Source organism: Hibiscus syriacus, unplaced genomic scaffold, assembly GCF_006381635.1.
Source record: "Hibiscus syriacus cultivar Baekdansim isolate YM2019G1 unplaced genomic scaffold, ASM638163v2 tig00000778_pilon, whole genome shotgun sequence".
NCBI lineage: Eukaryota > Viridiplantae > Streptophyta > Magnoliopsida > Malvales > Malvaceae > Hibiscus > Hibiscus syriacus.
In genome coordinates, this window is record NW_024061825.1 from 523,764 (window position 1) to 531,209 (window position 7,446).

Below are 7,446 nucleotides of genomic sequence, written 5' to 3' on the forward strand. Positions count from 1 at the left end.
AGGCCAGATTCTACATCGGGGGGTCGAGAGGAGGCTATCAGTTGTGTTTGGGTTAGTTCCGGTCACCGGCACCTCCGTACGCCGCCGCTTGTAGTCGCGGCTCCGCCACCTTTTCCTCTCTCCGACGAGGGAGGGGGAGAGAGTTCTGAACTCTCCCTTTTTTCTTTTCTTTCTAGAATGAAGAAGAAAATGAAGAGAGTAAAGGAAGTGGGCCTCGTTTGGATTTAAGTGCTAGAACCAAAACGGTGCCGTTTTGGCACCAGATGAAACGGCGCCGTTTTACGAGGGGCCATTGTGCAATTATGGGATTGTTAAATTCTCTCCGCCATCCCTAATGGTTTGAATCGCATTTCAATCTAGTCACCATTTGTAATTTTGACCCTGAATTTGCAATTCAATTAATTTGGTCACTGTTTTTTTTATTTGTGATTTGGCTCCTAACTTTTTACTCTTTTTTTTGCAGTCCATTTTAATACCAATTTAGCCCGTCAATTCCATTTTTTTTATTTTTATTTTTATTTTTTTGGTCCCCCTAAGTCTCATTTTATTTTATCGCTATTATTATTAGTATTTTCCTTCATTTTCTTATTATTTATTACTTTTAAACTTTACCATTTCTTTCCCTTCTACTAATTTTAATTTTATCTATCATATTTTTCTATCCTCTTGGACTTATTTATTTTTCACTTATTTTTTTCCCCTTTCTTTTGACTTGTTATTATTTTTTCGATTCATTTAATATTTTTTTCTAACATTTTTGTTTCTTCTTTTAGAAGAATTTCAACCGATCAAAGGTAAGCAACTCGAATCGAATTTTTAAATTTTAATTTTTCGCAATTAAGACAACTGGAAATTAATTGGTACCGAAAGGACGGTTCAAGGGTGTTAATCCTTCCTTGACCGTAATCGACTCCCGAACCCGACACGTTTCTGGTACAACGCAGATCAGGTAAGATGGTGTCCGACCCACCTAAATTCGTTTTAAAGTGGTCGGTGGCGGCTCCAACCCAATTATTTCAAGTCGAAGCCCATGCCGAGGCACAACCGAAAGACGGTTGCGACAGCTTGGCGACTCCGCTGGGGACAGGTAAGTGAGTCAGGCCGAAATTAATTTTCGGTTGTCTTTTTATGCGAAAATGGTAAATTTAAATTTATTTATTCGATTCCAGTTATTTACCTTTGATTATTTTTCAAATAAATAGTTGTACTAACATTTTTTTAACGATTTCAGATTTTTCAAAGTTTTCATCTCAGGCTCTATACCCGAGTTTCAAACCCTATTTAAGTGGGGGTGAAAGTGACGCCTTCGTGTGAATTTATTCACCGTGCGGGCCTAGCAAGTAGCCTTCGGGATTCATATACCTTATGTCTTCGTGTGGATTTATTCACCGTGCGGGCATAAGGGAATGTGTCCTCTCGAGTTTAACTTAGTTCACACAAGCCTGTGATGGGCCTAGGACTAAGGGTCTGGTAAGCCCAAGGGGGCACCAGCAAGGAGAACTCGAGTACATTTTTTTTAGAACCTAAACCGGGAGAGTACAGGGAATTAGAGCCCACCCCAAAACCTCATTTCAAACCCTAGGATGCCGGAATTATTTCCTTCTTTACTTTCTGTTCAAAGCATGCGAACTAGACAAATATGCGGTTAGGATTTGTTTGAAATTAGCATGCGGGATAGAGATCATGTCTGGGTCGGAATACTAAGCATGTTCGGGTAGATATCATGTGGGGTAGGACTTTTCATTTTCATCTTTTTTTTATTATTATCCTTATCTCACTAACTTTTTTTTCTCCTTTCATTTTTGTTCTTTTGCATTTTTTTTATCATTCACATCATTAAAACGAGGTGTTGATCCACCAAAAATGTGTTTGGTAAACATGAATAATTTGTATTAATGGACAAAGGGGTTATAATACAAAGAGATAAAAAGCTCAGAAGTCCAGCCGTGGTCAAAGAATACTCAGAGGCAAAGGTTGCAGGGGCAAGACGAGAAAAATGTTGCTGGCCCAGAAACTCCTTTTGAAAACTACGATAACAAGTGGCGGAACCCCAGCTAAGCTGCAGACCATTATTGATGAATTCCAAAAACAAGTCGACAAACTTCGGAGGGAAGGCTCCAAAGACACTTTCGTTTGGAACGAGCTCGGCATAGAGTGAAGGCCGAAGATGCAGTCATTCGAGATCTTTTTTGGGGCAAGCAACTCGTCGCCCGCACAAGTTTAGCCAAAGGAGCTGGAACGGTTTGACAGGATATTCAACCGGTGAAGAAGCGGAAGACGAATCAACTTGCCAGAGGCTGTGTGGGATCTATACCATCAAAAAGTTTTTGTCTCTTCAGACGTAACATTTTTGTCCCCAATAAGGATTATTCAGAATAATAGGCACATTTTTCGGATCAATGCCTCGGACATTTCATGCTTCATGCATTTAAACATTTTGCATTTTGTTCATTTCTTTATATTCACATTAACTATCTTCACATGATTCATCAAAAAATGAGAACACTTCGACCCTATGACATATAAGGAGCTTTACCAACATTTGTTCGACGCACATGTGGTGTCACCATATCCAGAGAAATCCATGAAGCCCTGTACCCCAGGTAGTATGATGAGAACGCTCATTGCGAAAATCATAGCGGGGTCCCAGGGTGCGCTATCGAGAATTACTCCACCATCAAGAGAATCATACAGAAAATACGTAACAAGAATCGGATCGACTTCAACAACTTAGGGGCATCCAAGTGAGGCATATCATTTCATCATTTTGAGCCATTCTGTTTGGATTTGTTTTTTCATTCTTTTCTCAAGTTTTTGCAAGGACTTTTAAATAAATTTATGTTGCTTTAATGATGGCGAGCAATAAATCACATTTGCAAACTTGCAATTCTTTGAATATCATTTGAATTAAGAAACTCTGTTAATGGTTCAAAGTTACGGATCTTTGACAAAGTAACATGATTTTTTTTTTTAAAAAGGACTTTGACCTTATCTAGAATATACCCTCAAACACCATACCCTGCTCTTGTAATTAACCAATATACCCTTTTCCTTTCATAAGGTACGGACAACATGGGGCATCATTTGCATATACTATGTTTTTTATTTAAGACGTTCAATGACGATGATGATCTTTACAAATGAAAGAGTCGAGTAGGTGAATCCAGTTTAGGTCAGTTGCTTGAAAATTGAACTCTAAAGATGAGATTCCTTGACTTTCAAAAAAACCTAGGCTATAACAGGTTCTTCTTGACAATCTTAGGAAATTAAATCCGTAAAACTGAGCTATTCCACTAAGGCAATTGGTTATAGAGGAAACTTGAAAGCCCTGGCCTTATGAGTAGATTACGTTCAAACCATGACATTGCTCGGACACTTGGCAATTCGGTGTTTGCTCCATTGCTCTTGTCAGGCTGAAGACTCTGTGATGAGATGAACCCTTCAGTTAACTTGATAACTGTGATTATAATATTAAGCTGTCCCTCTAAAGCAATTGGTTAAACACCCCAGCTTTATGGATTCAGCTAGTCAGATAACGCCAAATTAAATCAAATTTATCTAAGCAAGAAATTTTCGGTAAAATGGACGAAGGGAGTTAAGGAACACCTGTTATAGTCAACTACACACAAGCACTCAAGAATTTCATTTTTAGACCGATGTTTTTGCACTGCCTTTGTTAGAGGAGCCTACAAAGCTTGAACAAATATAAGATTTCAGAGGACTGAAATAAAAGGTCTAGTAAGTGATCATGCTAGTTGTGTCATTTTGTCCGCACCCAATTGAAGTGCCAAAGCATGTTGCGATATTTAAAAAAAAATGACATTTTTTTTACCAAAACCTTAGAAAGGAGGCCAAGCTAAAGCCAACCCATCCATTTGAACACTGATCAAAGAGCTGTAACTCTGAAAACGTTAAAAGAGCTATTGATTCCTTTGATATTCTTTGAACTCACGTTTATAATTTGATTCAATTGCGAATAATATTTTACAGCATTTTTATCGTTTTCTCTCCTGAAACAAGAAAAATGAGAAAAACATTTTCAAACAGAACAATCTCATATATGAAATGTCTGTAAAGCCCAAGCTCGAGAAGCAAATGGGGCACGATCGATTCCATGGACCAGATTGGCAGATAAAGCACGAAGAGATAACACATAATTCATTCATGTTGCATGCATCTTAGACATAATTAGGTGCATCACATTCCTCATTTTGGCATACATGATTTTTGCAGCTTTTAGAGTCAAGGATACTTGATTCGTAAGCGCCTTTAAAGAACGATGGTGGTTGCTTAGCTCGGCAGCAAGAAGCTACACTTCGACCAACTCGACAGATTGAAAATTTTCTCTCGAACTCACAATTTGCTCGAGAGTAAATTACAAATTCTCAATTTCAGAGCCAATTTCAACTTCACAACGAAGGATATTGGACTCCAGACAACGTAAGTTCAACTTCACGACGAAGGGACCGCTGGTTGTCAACAAACAACTTCTCAATTTCAGAGCCAATTTCGACTTCACAACGAAGGATATTGGACTCCAGACAACGTAAGTTCAACTTCACGACGAAGGGACCGCTGGTTGTCAATAAACAACTTCTCAATTTCAGAGCCAATTTCAACTTCACAACGAAGGATATTGGACTCCAGACAACGTAAGTTCAACTTCACGACGAAGGGACCGCTGGTTGTCAACAAACAATTTCTCAATTTCAGAGCCAATTTCAACTTCACAACGAAGGATATTGGACTCGAGACAACGCAAGTTCAACTTCACGACGAAGGGACCGCTGGTTGTCAACAAACAATTTCTCAATTTCAGAGCCAATTTCAACTTCACAACGAAGGATATTGGACTCCAGACAACGCAAGTTCAACTTCACGACGAAGGGACCGCTGGTTGTCAACAAAAAATTTCTCAATTTCAGAGCCAATTTCAACTTCACAACGAAGGATATTGGACTCGAGACAACGCAAGTTCAACTTCACGACGAAGGGACCGCTGGTTGTCAACAAATAATTTCTCAATTTCAGAACCAATTTCAACTTCACAACGAAGGATATTGGACTCCAGACAACGCAAGTTCAACTTCACGACGAAGGGACCGCTGGTTGTCAACAAACAATTTCTCAATTTCAGAGCCAATTTCAACTTCACAACGAAGGATATTGGACTCGAGACAACGCAAGTTCAACTTCACGACGAAGGGACGACTGGTTGTCAACAAACAATTTCCCAGTTCCAAAGCCAATTTCAACTTCACGACGGAGGATGTTGGACTTGAAACAATACAACTTACTTGGATTTCAACTTCACGACGAAGGATATCCAATTTCTTTGCTCAGCTTAACGACGAAGGGTCACCCGCGGTTTCAACTTCATGACGAAGGGAATCGTGCACACAAGCAACATCAATCTCTAGATTGGATTTCAACTTCACGACGAGGGATATCCAACTCAAAGAAGGAGTATATGCCAACCAAAGACCTTTGAGTTCGACTAGGCTCAGCTCCAAAGCACATCATTTGCAGCATAGCTTAAGTCGAGGAAAGCTATCTGTCAGCGAAGACCTTTCGGGTTCGGTTTCATTCAGCTCGAGGGCCTATCAACCACATGATAAAGTCAATGAACTACTTTCCAGTCGAATTTCCAACCAGAGTCTTTAAATCGAGGAAAAGACCGAGGCGCACTACAACGAGAAGCCACATTCCGATTCAAATCTCGAACTGCAGCTTCAATTCTATATCATTTCAAGGTGGACTCGACTTCACGACGAAGGAGCCATCTGCAATCCAATTCGACAGGGAGTTATTCTTCAACTCTACCGAGCGAAAATTTGTGTCTTTTTATCTTTGTCCTATTCTTCGTTCCACGAAAAAGGACAAAGAGGGGCAGCTGTAGACACTCATTTTCACCCGAATTTGAGTTTTTTATTTTTATTTATTATAGGCATATATACGATAATATAGTATAATTTTTGAAAGTGTTTTTGAAAAATATAACATATAGTTTACAAAAAATGGTTTCTGAAAATATATATATAATATAGTTTTTTTTAAAAACGTTTCTAAAAACTTATATACAATATATAAGTTTTAAAAACATTTTGAAAATTATATAACATATATTTTTGAAATCATTTTGAAAATATAATGTATAGTTTAAAATAAAAACATTTTTGAAAAATTTTATATAATATATAGTTTTAAAAATATTTTGGAAAACTCATATAATATTTTTAAAATCATTTTTGAAAACTATATGGTATATAGTTTTGAAAACATTTTTAAATATAATATATAGTTTAAAAAATATTTTTTGGGATATATATATTATATAGTCTATATTATTATTAGTATTATTTCTTTTCATTTTATTCACTTTATTCATTTAATTTCATTTATTCTGTTTATGGTCCAGGTCCAAAGATTGGGTCTATGAGAAGTTCACTGTTCGGGTCCAATATGTTTGGGGCCTGAACCAGCCCAAACCCTACAAGTTAGGGTTTACTCGGTCAAGCATTGCGCCGCACGAGGGAGGAACAAGTCACGCACAGCCAGGCGAGAAAACCGGCCAAAATCCGGTCACGAAGCAACCAGCCCCGGCTAAATCGGGACTGACCCATCCCGTTTTAGCCGGTCAACCCACAACGGCCACCAGCCCCGTATTTCGGAACAGGAAAACGGCCGATGAAGGCCTATAAATACCAAATGGACAGAACCCACGACGGGGGGGAGGTCCAAAATACATCATCAACAGCACACACAGAACCCATCAGGGATCGAACCAGTACCAAACCACAAGCAAACCAAAATCAAGTCCCACAAAAAACCGAGGATCAAGACCCACGACGAACACAGTAAACATCAACCATCACACTACGAACCGAGAACCCACAACTACAGAGAGATATCAACAGTACCCAACATCGGACAGAAAACAAAGCAAATATCAAATATATAAACTCAAAGGCCGAAGCCCCAGCAGAAAATCTAAGCAAGTAAAAGAACTGAGGCAAAGCAAAGCAAAGCAAATCGAAGAACCACCAGGAAGGCGACGATTTCTCGCCCCAAAGGGTAAGGATCGAGGCCTTCAAGGCTAGATCTACTCCGATCTAGCGTCGTTTTCACTGTTTCGAGGCCAGATTCTACATCGGGGGGTCGAGAGGAGGCTATCAGTTGTGTTTGGGTTAGTTCCGGTCACCGGCGCCTCCGTACGCCGCCGCTTGTAGTCGCGGCTTCGCCACCTTTTCCTCTCTCCGACGAGGGAGGGGGAGAGAGTTCTGAACTCTCCCTTTTTCTTTTCTTTCTGGAATGAAGAAGAAAATGAAGAGAGTAAAGGAAGTGGGCCTCGTTTGGATTTAAGTGCTAGAACCAAAACGGTGCCGTTTTGGCACCAGATGAAACGGCGCCGTTTTACGAGGGGCCATTGTGCAATTATGGGATTGT